The following is a 17,958-nucleotide window of genomic DNA, read 5'->3' on the forward strand; positions in this document are numbered from 1 at the left end:
GAACAGGTACCCGAAGATTTCTTTTGATCAAAAGATGGAGTACATGAAGACCCGTTTCATTTTGTCTATATATACTATGTATTACAACTGTACAAACTTTACTTTTGAAACAACTGTAAAACTTTATTATGTAATGTAATGGTTGTTTTACTTTACTTATTATGTGCATTGGATTTGATACTCAACGTGGAGTCAACCCCGGAAATGTTTCCGCCTTCGGTTTTCGGGGTGTGACAGATTGGTATCAGAGCCCTTGTTTATAGTGAATGAAGTATACCAAACCTTACATGGTATAAAACTATAAACACTAAAGGGCCTAAGTGCTCTGAATTAAAAGTATCTTCAAACTACAAGTATTTTCAAAAAGTATACAAGTATACCGAATCGTTGCTATCCGTAACTACAAGTAGAACCAAACATAAGTAATTGGGTGTTGTGTACTATGGTTAAATTTGGGCAGTTATGTAGTCGTGTTTAGGGTCAATATAGCCTGGCCTACTATATTCATTCGAGACACGGCCAACATGTGCTTGGGAGTGACTGTAATATGCGGCATGCCTAAAACTTACCCAATATCCCAAACAACAAATCGTCGCTGCAGTAAACCATAAAATACTATGGGAGTATTTCTTGAGCCGTTTCTTTGTAGAAATTCTTGTATACGCGTTAATCCTTGATTATTACTCTTGCGATAAAATGTTCTATATATATAACTCCTTTCTGCTTATTCGCTTAGTATGATGCTATAATTGCTTTGATGAGATATCTCATGTCCCATATCTCTTGATTCAATTCAGAGGACTTATGATCCTCTCTTTCCTGATCTTTTTAGATCAAGATGCCTCCAAGAAAAAGACCCAGCTCAAAGAACAACGATAATCCCTCTTCACCGCCACCCCCTCCCCAGTTTGACCTAGCATCACTCCAGACGATGATGACAGCTGTAATGGTAGCAGCTATGTCGCAAATGAACTCTAATAGTTCAGGAGGTGGTTCTCAATCTCAAAACCCTGAAGGTAGTCAGGGGCATCAAAGAGGAAATTCTTATAAGGATTTCATGAACGCGAAACCAACTTCCTTTAATGGCACTGGGGGTGTCATATCCTTATCCCGATGGTTCGAGAAAATCGAGTCCATCTTCGAAATATGTGCTTGTGCAGAGTCTGATAAAGTTAAATTTGCGGCTTGTACCTTCGAGGATAAAGCCTTGACTTGGTGGAATAGCCGAGTCAAATCTCTGACCTTACCTGTAGCCAATGCCATGGGCTGGGAGGCCATGAAAGAACTTCTCATTGCTGAGTACTGCCCCCGTGGCGAAATGCAAAAATTAGAGCACGAGCTTTGGAACTTGAAGATGAAAGGTTCTGACATTGCTGCGTATACTTCCCGATTTGATGACCTCGCACTTCTCTGCCCGGGATTAGTCACTCCTGAAAACAAAAAGATCGAAAGGTTCGTTTGGGGGTTATCTCAACCGACAAAGAGTCATGTTTTGGCTGCTCGTCCGAATACTTATGATAGTGCCAAGACTTTGGCTCAAATTCTGATTGATCACAGCGACGACGTTAAGGAAATCACTACCACTTCTGAACCGACTCAAAGGAGTGGTGAAAAGAGGAAATTCTGGAAAAAGAAGAAGGGTTAATCTTCTCAAGGATCTTCCAAGAAACATCAGACGGTAGCAGTCCATGCTGCTACTGTTACTCCTGTCACTGCAGTTTCTGTCATGGGATCCACAGCTTCAACTCCTACCAGTAAATATGCTGGTAACTTTCCCCTGTGTGACAAGTGTAAATACCATCATCATCCTGGTCCTTGCCGAGAATTGTCTTGCACCAGCTGTGGTAAGAAAGGACACACGGTTCGATTCTGCAGAACTCCTACCCAATCAGCCAACCAATCATCAGGAGCAGGTGTTAGTCAAGCCTGCTACAACTGTGGAGAAGTTGGGCATTTCAAAAGGAACTGTCCCAAGAATTCAACTGCTGATAACACTAGAAGGATTCTAACCATGGGACGAGAGGAAGCGGTTGCTGATCCCACTGTTGTTTCGGGTACGTTCCTTCTCGACAATTCATATGCTAGTATACTTTTCGATTCGGGTGCTGAAAGGAGTTTTGTTAGTCATGCATTCAAACATAATCTAAAACCAAATCCTCAACCATTAACTGAAATGTTTACCGTCGAGATGGCTAACGGTGAGAAAGAACGCGCTAACGATATATTCATAGGTTGTACGCTTACCTTAAACGATCACTCATTTTCTATAGATCTCATGCCCGTTTCCATTTAGAGCTTTGACGTTATCATTGGCATGGATTGGTTGAGTCCCAATCATGCTGACATTCTTTGTTACGAAAAAGCTATCCGTCTCAATTTTCCTTCGGATCAAACTCTGATAATCTATGGCGATAAACCCAGTTCCAATCTTCATATCATCTCTTGCATCAAAGCTCGAAAGCTCCTTCGAAAGGAGTGCGTTGCATTCTTAGCTCATGTGATCAACAAGAATCAAGAAGTTAAAGACCTCGCGAGCATCCCCGAGGTCTGCAATTTTCCCGATGTGTTCCCTGAAGAGCTTCCAGGAATTCCTCCCGAACGTCAGGTCGAGTTCCGCATTGACCTAATTCCTGGAGCTACTCCTGTAGCAAAATCTCCGTATCGACTAGCTCCGACAGAAATGCAGGAGTTATCCAGTCAACTCAATGAGTTGCTCAGTAAGGGATTCATTAGGCCGAGTTCCTCACCCTGGGGAGCTCCGGTTCTGTTTGTCAAGAAGAAAGATGGATCCTTTCGAATGTGTATCGACTATCGTGAACTGAACAAATTGACCGTTAAGAACCGATATCCTCTTCCACGTATAGATGACCTCTTCGATCAACTTCAGGGAGCCAGCTACTTTTCTAAGATAGACCTTCGGTCAGGGTACCATCAGTTGCGAATTCATGAAAGTGATGTGCCCAAAACAACTTTTAGGACTCGGTATGGACACTACGAGTTCGTAGTGATGCCCTTTGGTCTAACCAATGCACCGGCTGTGTTCATGGACCTTATGAACCGGGTGTGCCGTCCCTTCTTAGATAAATTCGTCATCGTGTTCATTGACGACATCCTCGTTTACTCCCGAAGCGAAGAAAACCACAAACAACACTTGAGGCTAGTGTTGGAGACCCTCAGATCCGAAAAACTATACGCGGAATTTTCCAAATGTGAATTCTGGATACGGAAGGTAACTTTCCTCGGTCACGTGGTAAGCGGGGAGGGTATTCATGTAGATCCTTCCAAAATTAAAGCAATAGAGAATTGGTCGGCACCGAAAACACCCACAGAAATTCACCAATTCTTGGGTCTCGCCGGCTACTATCGACGATTCATTCAAAACTTTTCCAAAATCGCCAAACCTTTAACCACTCTAACACAGAAAGGTGTACCCTTTTGTTGGAGTGATAAGCAAGAAACTGCATTCCAAACGTTGAAGAAAGCCTTATGTAGCGCGCCTGTTCTGTCTCTGCCTGAAGGGACAGAGGATTTCGTCGTCTACTGCGATGCGTCTAATCAAGGTTTAGGTTGTGTGCTTATGCAAAGAGGAAATGTGATTGCTTACGCCTCAAGGCAGTTGAAAGCACACGAGGTCAACTATACTACACACGACTTGGAACTAGGAGCTGTAGTCTTTGCATTAAAGATTTGGAGACATTATCTCTACGGAACCAAGTGCACAATCTTCACTGATCACAAGAGCCTACAACACATCTTTAATCAAAAAGACCTAAACATGAGGCAACAACGATGGGTAGAATTACTCAGTGATTATGAGTGTGAAATCCGTTACCACCCCGGCAAAGCCAATGTGGTAGCAGATGCCCTTAGCCGAAAGGATAGTGCAGGCCACAAAGTAAAGAACCAGACGATGACCATCCATTCCAACCTACCCGTGCAAATCCGAGAAGCTCAGTTAGAAGCCCTGAAACCTGAGAACATGACAACTGAAGCTTTGAGAGGGATGGAAAAGAAACTTGAGATCAGAGGTGACGGAGTTCACTGTTTCATGAATCGAATCTGGATTCCCAAATCCGGAGGATTCAGAGAAATAGTCATGGAAGAAGCGCACAAAACTAAATACTCTGTTCACCCAGGTTCTGACAAGATGTACTTGGATCTCAAGAAACAATATTGGTGGCCAAACATGAAAGCTGAGATAGCTACATTCGTGGGCAAGTGCTTGACTTGCGCCAAAGTCAAAGTCGAACATCAGAAACCTTCAGGTCTGCTTCAACAACCCGAAATCCCCGAGTGGAAATGGGAGATGATTACCATGGACTTCATCACCAAACTACCCAAGTGTTCTAGTGGGTACAATACCATTTGGGTAATTATCGATCGTTTGACAAAATCCGCTCACTTCATTCCAATTAAAGAATCATACAAGATGGAAAGACTTGCGCGAATCTACATCCAGGAAGTAGTACGTCTACACGGTGTACCTGTATCCATTATCTCTGATCGAGATAGCAGGTTTACCTCCAGATTCTGGCAATCCCTTCAGAAAGCCCTTGGAACCAAACTAGATATGAGCACGGCATATCATCCTCAGACCGATGGACAAAGTGAAAGAACAATTCAAACCCTGGAAGACATGCTTAGGGCATGTGTCATTGACTTTGGAAAATCGTGGGACACTCATCTATCCTTGATCGAATTCTCGCACAACAACAGTTACCACACCAGCATTAGGGCTGCTCAATTCGAAGCCCTATACGGTCGTAAGTGCAGATCCCCTCTGTGCTGGGCTGAGGTGGGGGATACACAGTTAGCCAGGAATCGAATTCCCGACAGTGCTCTCACTGGTCCTGAAATCATCCGCGAAACCACCGAAAAGATCATTCAAATCCGTAACCGACTGAAAGCCTCACGTGATCGTCAAAAGAGTTACGCTGATAATCGTCGGAAACCCCTTGAATTCCAGGTTGGAGATCGGGTTCTGTTAAAAGTCTCGCCCTGGAAAGGCACTGTATGTTTTGGTAAACGTGGGAAACTTAATCCAAGGTACATTGGACCCTTTGAGATCCTCTCCAGGATCGGTTCAGTTGCCTACAAACTTCAGTTACCTCACGAACTCAGTAACATTCATCCTGTCTTCCATGTTTCAAATCTCAAAAAGTGCCTAACCGATGAAACCCTAACGATTCCATTAGACGAGATCGAAATCAATGAAAACCTTAACTTTGTGGAGGAACCAATCGAAATCATGGATCGAGAAATCAAACGTACGAAACAGAGTCGCATCCCGTTGGTGAAGGTTCGCTGGAATGCCAAGCGAGGACCGGAGTTCACTTGGGAGCGAGAAGATTCGATTAAACAAAAATATCCACAACTCTTTTCTAATCCATGATTTGTATCTTGTCTTGTGTCTTAAACTTTGAATTTCGGGACGAAATTCCCTCTAACGGGGGGATAATGTAACAACCCGAAATTTCATGTCAATTCTTGTACCACAACTTGTAATTCGATCCGATCAACCAAATGTCATTTTCAATTTCGTTTCCAATATTCGCCATTTTATTAAGTCATTAATTTATATTGATTTAAAATGACTTAAGGGGTGTCTTAATACATTTAGAAATTGTTTTACACCCAACTTTAGTGATCAGAATATTTCTAGAAATTTCCATATCGGGTTACGGTAACTCAATCGGGTACGACCAAAAACCTCATTTAACGTCGGTATCGGGTAGAATTCGATCGTGTCCAATTCTCGAACACTATATAAACATGATTTAGACTCCATTTGAAGCCTTTGGCCAAATTCACACTAAACTCTTACAACCTCTCTCCTCCAAGCTAGAATTAAGGTCCAAATCACAAGTTTAAGGCTTCAAATCTTTAAGGTAACCTCTCTAGCATGTTATTCAACATCTTTAGCCTTCAAATTGATGACTTAATTGAGTTTTGGAGTCAAGAACATGAGTTTACGGCCAAGGAGCAAGCTTGGGCCGTAAACTCCATTTTATGGGGTTTTAAGCTCTTAAACTCCTTCCAAAACTCAATTGGACTTTAGATATGGCTAAGGTACTTCAAGATATGGACTTAGAACATGTAAATCTTTGATTTTGAGGACTTTGAAGGAGTTTACAGCCAAGGCATAAGCTTAGGCCGTAAACTCATGTTAATGGGGTTTTTCATGCCCTTAAACCCTCCCAAATCACCTTTATGGCTTATATATGAATTATAGGACCTTGGTATTAGCATTTGGACACTTGAAACATGATTTTTGGGGGACTTAGATGAGTTTACGGCCAAGGATAGTGCTTGGGCCGTAAACTCCCCAAAACTTGACATAAAACCAATTCTAAGGTGTTAGAAAGCCATCCAACACCACCAAAAGCTTTGGAATAAATCAAGGGACCAACCAAAAATACTTTGAAGGCCTTAAACACATCTTTTATGGGGTTTCTAAGAGTTTATGGCCAAGACCTGTTCTTGGGCCGTAAACTCCAAAATCTTTGGTGTTAGAATGCAAACTAAACACCCCTACAGCCTTTAGATGAATTTTAGAAGCCATTCTATGCTAGTTTCAGGCCTTGAAACACATTGTAGCTTGTCATATTAGAGTTTACGGCCATGAAGGGGGTTTCATGGGCCGTAAACTCCATAAATCCCTTATATGTCACTTGCAAACTCATTTCTAGGCTTGTGGGAATTTTTAGAATCACATGTGATTGGTTTTAACAACATTTAGCATCATTTTCATAAGGATAAAGGAGTTTACGGCCAGGAGCCTATGCTAGGCCGTAAACTCCCATAAATTAATCATTTTGGTGATTTTAATCCATTCCATGCATTTAGATCAAAGCCTAGAATCATTTCCCATGTCCAAGTAAGCCATTTAAGCCATTTAAACACCCAAAACCACACCCACATGAGTTTACGGCCGTAAACTCATTTAAATGTTTACTTATGGAGAGTAAACTCAAGTCCCAAGTCCCTAGTGCCTTTACAAGTCCTTAAACGCCACCCGGGTCACTCCAAACGCTCATTTTAAGGTGTTTAACCACATTGGAGTGTAATGTTCCATATGATTAGTGAATGTATCCCTAATTGTATATATATATATATATATATATATATATATATATTTATATATATATATATATATATATATATATATATATATGGACATTATTTCATTTTACATAGGGTCATCGCGAGTAATCAAACCCCGAACCAACGACTAGCATTCAAAACCGACACGTTTCCGAGTCCGGTGAGTTCATACCCCTACCCTTTTTCAATGTTTTCACTTTTTTTAGGGGGGAACACAAGCAAAGTACAAGGAAATTCTTGTACTCAAAACATATTTTCAAATGCGTGTTTATTAATTCATATGCTTTTGTTACTGATTACCACAACTGATAACCATTTGAACATGCAGATCACTTAACATATATTTGTGAAATAGGTCTTTAAACTGTTATGTTTTACATATATTTCACAAATGATTTTCCATATTTGATCAGTTAAAAGCATTACATAAGACATTTGAATATAATACCTGTACACTGTTTTGTCCTCGGTAACACTCCACATATATACACAAGTGGAGGACTATCATATTATTACTAGTAAATTTGTTAATCCTGTATAATTGGAGACACGTCCTTGGAGAACACTCCACCAAGGTACGCGAGTGGAGGACTACACCCATAACCAGAATCTCTGGTATTTAGAGAGCGTGACTTGAGTGTATAGATCTATACGGGGCTGACTACCCCACACCTGGCTGCTAGCTACAGCCGAACCGAAATGGTTCAAGGGTGACGAAAGTCATAACTATGTGGACGACTTATTGCCACATGTGGACTACTTATTGCCACAAGTTTTAGTCTATTGTATGGTTATGGAACTCGCAATTGGGATGATAGGGATTTACTTATAGTAATAATGAATCACTCTATACATCTTTTACATCTTTCACATCACAGTAACCAACATTCAGGAAAGTACGGGACTTTCCTGGGAAAAACATGGGAACCAATCACAATTGCATCTTTTACATCTTTACATCGTTTACATTTGAAACCAACATGCAGGAAAGCATGGGGCTTTTTTGGGTAACACTTACCTAACTAGAAAGAGTAACAAACTGGATAACATTACATCTTTCACAATTTGTAATATACAATAAGGAAAGTATGGGACTTTCCTGGTAACACATGATAAGCAAACAGAATAAGTTTAATCAGTCAGATAACCAACTATACATTTTCACATGAATAAACATATTTTCAATGTACAAACTTATCATACCTTTCGTTTGTGAATCAATAACTAACTATTAAGAAAATATGGGATTTTCTTGGTACATTCGACATTTCAGAAACATAAAGGAAACTCGAATCATGTTCACAAACAAAACCGCTTATGAACTCACCAGCTTTATGCTGATTTTCAAACCGCTTGTGTTCTCAGGTCAGCGTTAGAACAGGTACCCGAAGATTTCTTTTGATCAGAAGATGGAGTACATGAAGACCCGTTTCATTTTGTCTATATATACTATGTATTACAACTGTACAAACTTTACTTTTGAAACAACTGTAAAACTTTATTATGTAATGTAATGGTTGTTTTACTTTACTTACTATGTGCATTGGATTTGATACTCAACGTGGAGTCAACCCCGGAAATGTTTCCGCCTTCGGTTTTCGGGGTGTGATAACACCCATGTGACTCGCCGAGTACCACCGGTCTGAATCCATTCAGAAGCATTCCAGGCCATGCAATTGCTCCAAAACATAGATCTAGCCTCCTACCACTCATCCATCACGTAAAGTGGCAAACTTTACGTGAATCCAAAGAGATATAGGCCATTTGAACATTGGGCTAGGGTTTGGGACATGAAAGCTTCACTAAACACTCCAACACAGGGACTTTCATGCTCTCTGATTCTTCTCCCTTCCAGATCTGAGGTAGCAACCTCAGATCTAACCTCTAGTCTTCCCATTACATCCATAGACAAGTTCCCACAAACCCCAAAATGAAGAAACAACATAACAACAGCCCAAGAACGAGATATTACCTCCAAGAGATGCCCCATCTGCAATGTAATTCGAATCCAAGCAAAGCCCCTTGCTCCAAGCCTTCAATCCACTCAACAATGGTGCTTCACCGCGATTTAGGGTTTTCTGGGGCTCAAGGGGTGATAAGGAGGCTGGGAGGAAGACATAATGTTCTTTATATAGGGCTCAACCCCGAGAATTAGGGTTTTCTCCAATCAGCGCTTACTGGCTGAGTCCTCCTCACTGACTCGCCGAGTCCATCCATGGACTCGCCGAGTCACTCTTTCACAACTTACTCTTTTAGCCCTTCAACTCTACTCTTGATATTTCGGGATGTTACACAAATAGACACGAGATGTATGATCTTAGTTTTTATATATTATATGGATGTTTGCATATTTGTTTATCGCATTTGATATGTGAATAGGGTGTAATACTTCTATTGTTATGTTGTTGTTTTGAATTATAAATGGATTAATATTGTTGAAATGATGTGTTGATTTTGAAATGTTATTTGAATACATCAAACATAACGGTTTTGGTTAATTAAAAGATTTAATGGTTCTTTAGTATAAATATATATTTTTTCAAAAGTTTAAATTTATTTTGGTTCGTTACATTTTGTCATATGTTCTTTTGTAGTTATTTTAATTTTTTTTCCACATGTCATTTATTATATTAATTAATCCGTTTAGTACACCTAGTTTGCTTAATATATAAATAATAATTACCAAAAAATAAAATAAAACATTACACTACGATTTAAAATAAGAACAATATTATATGTTATTAATGTTAGTTTTATTTCACTTTATAGTAAGTTTTAGTAAACTTTTAAAAAGAAATTTAGAATTTTTTCCATCGGATATCATGAGTTGTCATTGGTTTTCATTTTTCTAACATTTCATTGTTGTCATATTCTTGAAATTGTTGTAGTATATAAAATAAAGCTAGTATTTAGCAACGTTGTACGTTGCATCAGAGAAGTTCTTTGCAAATTAGACCATAAAAGTAGAAAAATAAACTTTTTATCTTAACAATTATGCATGGTAGAGACGGACAAAAGTAAAATTTGAAAATACATGATATTTGGTATAATACTACAAATAACAATTATCAAAAAAAATTCTAATTAATAAAAATTAATATTAATGAAAAGAAAAACTATAAAAACAAATTTTGTAAGGGACAAAAAATGTATCTTTAAAATCTAATAAGGGGCATAATTGTCACTTACAAAATACCAATAATTTAACTTTATACTAATAATTAGGGAGGAAAACTATTAATTAAAAATCAGAGGCAAAAGAATGTAAATATAAAAGTTTGTTATAAGAAAATCAAAATTGCTATTTTCTCTTTTAAATCTGCTGTTGAATTTTATCGTTGGTTTATTTTGAACTTGAAAATTATTACGGTTAAAAAAATTTGTTGTAATGAGGTGTAATTTCATGATTTTTTTTGGATTAAGAATCATGCTTGTAAAGCTAGGCATTTAATTGGTTTGATTAGTATATGGATCCTAAATCTAGTATTCATGTACCTCTAGCTGCTCCTTAGCTTCTTTTTAGGGTAAATTACACGGATGGTCCCTATGGTTTGGGGTAGTCTGCATGGTTAGTCCCTAAAAAGAATTTTTAACTCGGACAAATCATGATATTGGTGGGGAATGGAGTAGGGATTCAAAATTAATGCTTTTTTAAATTATAATTAATAATAATAAACTATAAAATAAAATAAGAAAAGGGTATAACAGTCATTTCAAGTATGGCATGGACCAAACGTGCAATAAAAAAGTATAATAGAGACCGTTCGAGTTAAAAATTCTTTATAGGAACTAACCACGTAAACTACCCCAAACCACAGGGACCATCCATGTAATTTACCCTTCTTTTTAATATATTTCTTGCTTCTTGTTAAAAAAAAGTGATAAAATTGAGGCACATGCAGGAAAAAAAAAGATAGTATCCTAATCTTAGACCCACTCCCCACCACCCAACCACTAAACAAAGTAGGGCATAGCAATAATTTTTTCATTCATAAAACCTTCTATAAATTGAGACGTGTAACACACTAATTTCCACACCTCTCTTCCATATATTTCATTTTGTATAAATAGGTGAAAATGGCTCCAAGAGCTTTCCTTCTTCTTAATCTAGCTTTCGCTGTTGTCCTTCTCATTACCTCTGAGGTGGTTGTAGCTACGACGTTGGCTGAAAACACTAACAGTAAATAAATTTTCTCTCATATGTGTTTTATTTTAAAAAAAAACGTATAAATCTTGCAAGTTAATTAACACTTAATGTTGTAGGCGAGTCTAAGGCTGGTGGACATGGAGAACACATCATAGGTGGTAGTATTGGAAGGCATGACAAAGGTGTTAAGCCCGGTAAGGGTTTATACGATCCAAATAATCCTGGACATAAAGGTTGCAAGCTTGGTTGTTGTACTGGTAAATCTTACCACATTAAAGGAGGGTGCAAGTGTTGCAAGACGTTTGTAGAGGCAACTGCTTACAAACAAACTCAAAACTAATGGAAACATCGAGAAATAACCATCTTTTCAGTCATATACTAAAAAGATGTTTCACAATGCAGTTATGCATTATGTAGTGCTTATATGTAAAACAAATAACTAGCAACACTTCTTTCGATGGAAGTATGCACTTAATATGTATTGTAAAATAAGAGATCTTTGAACTCTTATGTCCGAAAATATATCGTTTTCAATGTCTTGTTTAATTTCTTTCGTTTTTCCTTTACATCACAAATTTTATATATATATATATATATATATATATATATATATATATATATATATATATATATCTTCTAACCTAAAAAATAAAAATCATTTTTGCCAAATATCATGTTCTCATTAAATTTGACATATTCATCTTTAGGATTTTTTGAATTATTTTTTTTACACTTGTCATTTTCTTTTATTTTTCAATTTTCTTAAATTTAAAATCCACATTTTATTTAGGGTCTATATATGTAAGCTATAGTTTTATATTAAATTTTTATTTTTAATAAGTCTCACACCTAGAGTGTGTGTGTGTGTATATATATATATATATATATATATATATATATATATATATATATGATCAATGAGAAATAAAAAAGATTAGGAACTCTAGGAATCATTATTTGTAGCTTATTATTAAGGGTATATTTGTCAATTTTAGGTCTTATTTTTTTTGTAAGGTTTTATAGCAATATGGGAAAAATTGCCATTTTGAGACCTTTAACTCTAAAAACTAACATTTAGATCAAAATTTCAATATTTTTTCATTTATATAAGATCTATTAGATTTGATACAATCAACTACTCTCAAACTCTCCCACCAACACAACCTTAACACCACTTCTTGTCGCCATTGATGTCCGCCCCACCTCTGCCTCGCCAGAATCGAAATCGACACTGATGCCGCCAATGTCATAACTCCTTACTTTTTTTTATCTTCTCCATGTCATAGTCTGATCTATTACTCATTAATGCAAGCTTAGACGACAATTTTACTACGGCAATATGTTGACTCCAGCGACGTTACCTTCTTCGGCGACTTCAACGTCTTCAAAGAAGCTCCTGAACATCGCCAATTTTATTGCCCGACCCCTTGTTCAAGAACCTTAGACGAAAACCTAGACCTAAAACTTCATCTATGACGTTATCATATCTGAAGTGCTCTGATCTATAATTTCCGGCTATAGATCTACGATCTTCGGCAACAAATCTACGGTTTACACCTCTAGATCTACGTTGTATGATTTATGCCTCTAAATCTATGAATCCTAACGAGATTGACGGACCAGATCTGATGCCGTTGACAACCCCCATCGTTGTTGTTGCCTCATCGCTCCGGTGAAACACCGTCAACTTGTCTCAATTTCATTCTCTTCGATGGTGAAACACCATCTTATCTACATCAAGTATGTCAATTTTTATTTTTATTGTTTTTCCTTTTCTTAAGATATGAATTCAATGTTTTAATCTATCTTTTGTTGTTTACATTTCTTAATGTTAGTTTTAAGTGCTATTAAGTTATGAAACCATGTTTGTTTTCTTATTTATTATGATATATGGAGAGAAGATAATTATCTTATTTAATCTTCCTTTCATATTCAAATTAGGATTCTCAATCATCTAGTTAACATATTCGGATTTTAGACATTTAAAATAAAATGTATTAAATAATTATTATTTTATCTTTTGAATAAGACAAGAAAATACCAAAAATTGAATTCCATATAGATCTTAGGCGTTGTCGATTGGCGATTGGTATTTCACCCTCAATTGAAAAGCAAACAGAGATAGACCATAAACATTCGATTGAAAGGGACGAAAAGGAAAAAGACACGTGAAAAATTCTAATTCAGTCAAACCAAAACGTGAAAAATCCCAATTTAATCAAGCCAAAACATGAAAGTAGACCTATCATCGACTCTTAGGGTTGAAGAATCATATAACTCATCACTTTTGGTTAAAATACCTCAACACTTCTAGGTCATCAGGCTTCAAAAATTGACAATTATGGCACCAAACGATCACTAAAATCGAGGTGGACGTTAACTCAAATAAATACATAGATGGAGCATTCTTAGCAGCCCAGATGGCGGCTTTCAAAGTGGTTGCTTGCTTAGCCATCGGACCAAAGTCCGCTGGTAATTCGAGGGAAAACTTGTTGACCTTAGAGAGTTCAATTGGAACTAGATGAGGAACAAGCTTCATCTTTTCTGTAACACTAGCAGCGTATTCAGTAACGTTCATCTTTCCTTTCTTTAAATTCTGGAACTGATTATTAATTTCCAGAAGATCCTGCTCAGAGCAGTACTGCAATTTTAGTTGTACCACAAAATCTTCCCAAGACATCTTACTAGCTTCTCCCATGGGCATCGAATTAGCTAGTAACCTCCACCAACTCAACACACCAGACATTAACAGAGGAATCGCAAGTGCAGACTTTTGTTTGTTGCTGCACTCGCAACTTTCAAACATCGTCTCCATTTCGGAGATCCAATTCATGACTTCCACCGGTGTCGGACTTCCAGATAGACACGACGGTTTAGATGCCATGAAATCTTTGTGTTTTCACCCGCGTCCATCAACTCCTCCATCCACGTTGTCTTTTCTAACTATCGGTGGGTTGTCTTGACCAAGAGTCTCACTATAGTTCCCTCCTACTGATTGCCCTTCATTTAATACGGGCTGTTCAACAGGCATCGTAGTCTCTTCCCTAAGTTGTTGTAGTAATCGCCTTGTCTCCTCCATCTGGCGATCTAACATCATTTGGATCATTGCTTGTACCCCAGCCATCGTCATTAGCTCAGGTGCAGCTCCTACAACAGGTGCTTGCTCAACTACTTGAGGTTGAGGCTGTTGACCCATGTTTCCGTTTGCATTTGTAGCTCCACTACGAGTTCTTGCCATTACAATCTATATACCAAAAAAGGCGAATTTAGGTATTTATCCTTGTTAGACATTTTAATTCCCTTATCACTCCGAAACGTTTATATGTTAGTTCTAATCTCGTAATCATACGCTTAGAATCCTACACACATAAGGTTTCCAGATCCGGTCGGCAACAGACCATAGATCCGAACAAATAATGGCACACATGGCAAACACATAACATTTAGCACATAAGGGCATTTTAGGCATCTTTCCTAAAATAAACTAGTGCTCGTGTCTAAAATATGGTAGACACCCATCTCACAATCATCACCTAGCATTCTAAGTTTAAGTCTAGAAATTCTATAATTTCTTAGTTCGCTTAAACTAATGCTCTGATACCAACTATGACATCCCCTAATTTCTCGGCCAGAAAAGACCGACTTAATTTATGCTTTTTAAAATAAAATCAGAGAAATCTTTTCAAAAGATGTTGCGGAATTGGTCCCCAAACAACATATGATAAAAGTTTATCAAAACCCTTCATTAAGAAGGTATATATTTTCCATATATATCAAAACCTCGGGATGTCATGTTCCGATACAGATCAAAAGCATAAACAAGACATTATAAACCTTTCGACAGTTATTTACAACTACTGGCCTATAATCCAAAAATCTCTCGTCGTCCTCCGACTATGCTCGGGGTCCACTACCTGTAACATAAAAAGCTGAGTGGGTCAAGCTTGGGAGCCTAGTGAGCATATAGGGTTTTCAACCCACAATAATAATAAACTTATTAAGTTCACCAATCAAGAATAACCCTGACTACCCGTTCCCGTTATCCTCACTTTACGTCCCTAAACACTTTTCACAAGGGACCTAGCCTAAAGAATATCATCGAGATGGACACTACCGCTAAGGGTTTTCCTCAGCCATACATGTCCTAAAGGCAACCATGAGGGGGATGGAGTACAGCGAATGAACACCCAAGTTCATTAACACCTACAGGTTGCAGACCTGTTAATGTTTCCCACTTGACTGTCTAGAAAGTCCGTGGTCATCATCCAAACTCTGCTAGATGACTGGATCTCAAAACACATCGAGGCCTCTCATCAATTTTATTTTATCACACATCACTATCTACCCATGTTCTACCCAACATATATGTAGATAAAAATACTTATACAGTTTAAAACTTGTATAAAACATCAACTCAACTGTCACCTCAAATAAACAATTAATATATTTACACATAGCACGTATTATAAGGTAAATAATTCATATCTATGTGTAAAATGAAACTGACTATACACTCACATGATTTGATGATAATCGGGCATCAATTCGTTTCCTACAACGATCGTTTCTAATAAAACCGAGAGTTTTATTGAGAAACCGGGCTCTGCAAAAGTCGGGCTTCGAAACAAAAAAGATAAATTTTCCGGGCTTTACAGGCTCTTCGTGGAGTATTCCGGGCTTTGGAATAAGTACCGGGGCTTCGGGGGATGTGAAAATAGCCAAAATAGTGAAAAAGGGGCCAAAATTGCCAATTTCTAAATTCTAGCCGGGAGCGTTCGCACCCTCCTATTTATAGGAGCGAGCTTCTGATCGGACGGCTGAGAAGCTTCTAGGTGGCGAAGATCCGAAGGCTCGCAGGACATAGGCTCGCACGTGGCTGCGCATGCGAAGGATCTGCTGGCGGCATGTGATTGGACCAAAGTCCGGATCCGATGAGGGAAGCTTGTGGCTTCTGCGAGGGTTCGGACATGAGGGATAAGACACGCGTCGGATCTTCACTGGACCACTTCGGATAAGGCCACATGCTCGGATGACTCAGCAGCTCGGATGACTCAACAGTATTTTTGGACACGTGGCGCATGCGAGGCAAGGGTGACGTGGCAACTCGTGACTATGCGGATTTTCTCGATTTTCGCGCCAAAACTTCTAAAATCCATTACTTTCACATACAAGCTCCGTTTTTGACGTTCTTTATATGCACACGTAGGTAAAATTACGCTCTACAACTTTTTTTTAGACTTCGTCGTCTAATTTTGAATTTAATTTTTATCTTATTATTTTTAACAGACCGGGACAGGAAATCCGTTAAGAATTCACAACTTTTTCATCCGACGTCCGTTTTCGTCAAACGTTTTACCGTTTTGCTACTAATGACGAGACCTTCAATTCTTGTTTAGGTTGTGTCGGCTAAAAATCGTTCGATCTAAAATTCGAGTTTTTAGCTGTCTACTGCTAAGCTGAAACTTCGAAAAATCATAACTTCCTCATACGAAGTGAGATTTGGGCGTTCTTTTTATTGAACTTCTCGGTTTAACGAATACTACGACTTTTGTTTAGATCACTAATGCTAAAAAGTAGTTTATCAAAAACTCACTTTTTATGACATTCAGCACCGTGCCGGTTTTGTCGCGAAACTTCGACAGATCATAACTTCTTCGTTATAACTCGGATTTTGGTATTCTTTATATCCCCGAAATCCTTGTTTCGACAACTACAACTTTATGTAAAGATATCGGGCTTATCTCACACTTTAATTTTGACGCTTATTTTTATTCTTAATTAATTAAACCCTAATAATTAAGCATAAAACACATAAAACACATAGAACTCACATAATTCCTTTTTCATTTCTTCAAAATGAGTTACAAAGGTTTATCTAGACTATCACCTCAATATAAATGCCTAGGATAGAAACACAAGTGTTACCAAATATTCCCTAACTAATTTGTCGCAAATTAAAAGCTCTTAACCATGGAAAAACGAGAGATTACTAAAAATCGCATGTCTTTTTTTCTTGGCCCCCGCCAATCGCTCGCAGAAATCGACGTCTCCATTTTTTCCCAGCTTTTCCTTCTTTTTTCCTTCCCTCGTTTTATTTTCACCCCCCGATTTTTTTCCCATTCCCTTATTTTATTTTCATTCCTTCTGATTTCTTCCCAAAGCCCTAAACGATTTCCTCCCAAAATCCTAATCTAACATTTGTTGACTCAAATCCCTCCTCCACCGGAAAATCACCTCCATCACCGTCCCCTTGCATCGCTTGAAGAGTATTGGAAAACCTTAGAAATCATATTCTCGCTGGCTTTCGTTTCAGTCCGTTGGCCTACCTCATTGACTCGTCATTTCCCTGCCAACGTTGGTTTAACTGATGGTTCATCCTCTCTTATAAAGTAGACCAAATCTAAAGGAGTCTTCATCAGCTTCCAGTTCTGTTTCCTAGTAGTGTGTAAGTTCCAATTTCCATGTAGCACTCTTAACTCTATTTTAATTTTAGCTCAAGTCACGACTCTCTTTCTAAGCTCTACCTTCCTTAATTCACAGTTTTGGTTTTCCTAGGGTTTTCTCGTTGTTTATATCTTGTTTTTTCTATTACAGTTTAAAACCCTCGGTCTCTGGATGAGTTTTTATGATTTTTTAAATCTTTAGTCAATGAGAATTTTCATATTGATTATCATCTTAACTCTAATTTTTACTTCCTGATGATCATA

General features: G+C 38.0%; 1 long non-coding RNA gene across 1 annotated transcript; it reads left to right on the plus strand.

Annotated features, from left to right (window-relative positions):
- Window positions 1-11,063: 11,063 nt before the first annotated feature.
- LOC145064895 (uncharacterized) lies at window positions 11,064-11,797 on the plus strand. Its single transcript, XR_013688131.1, has 2 exons — window positions 11,064-11,284; window positions 11,368-11,797. It is a non-coding gene; the product is annotated as an uncharacterized LOC145064895 (long non-coding RNA).
- Window positions 11,798-17,958: the final 6,161 nt, after the last annotated feature.

This window comes from Lactuca serriola, chromosome 7 (assembly GCF_051521515.1).
Source record: "Lactuca serriola cultivar US96UC23 chromosome 7, Lser_US96UC23_V15, whole genome shotgun sequence".
In the NCBI taxonomy this organism is placed as follows: Eukaryota; Viridiplantae; Streptophyta; class Magnoliopsida; order Asterales; family Asteraceae; genus Lactuca; species Lactuca serriola.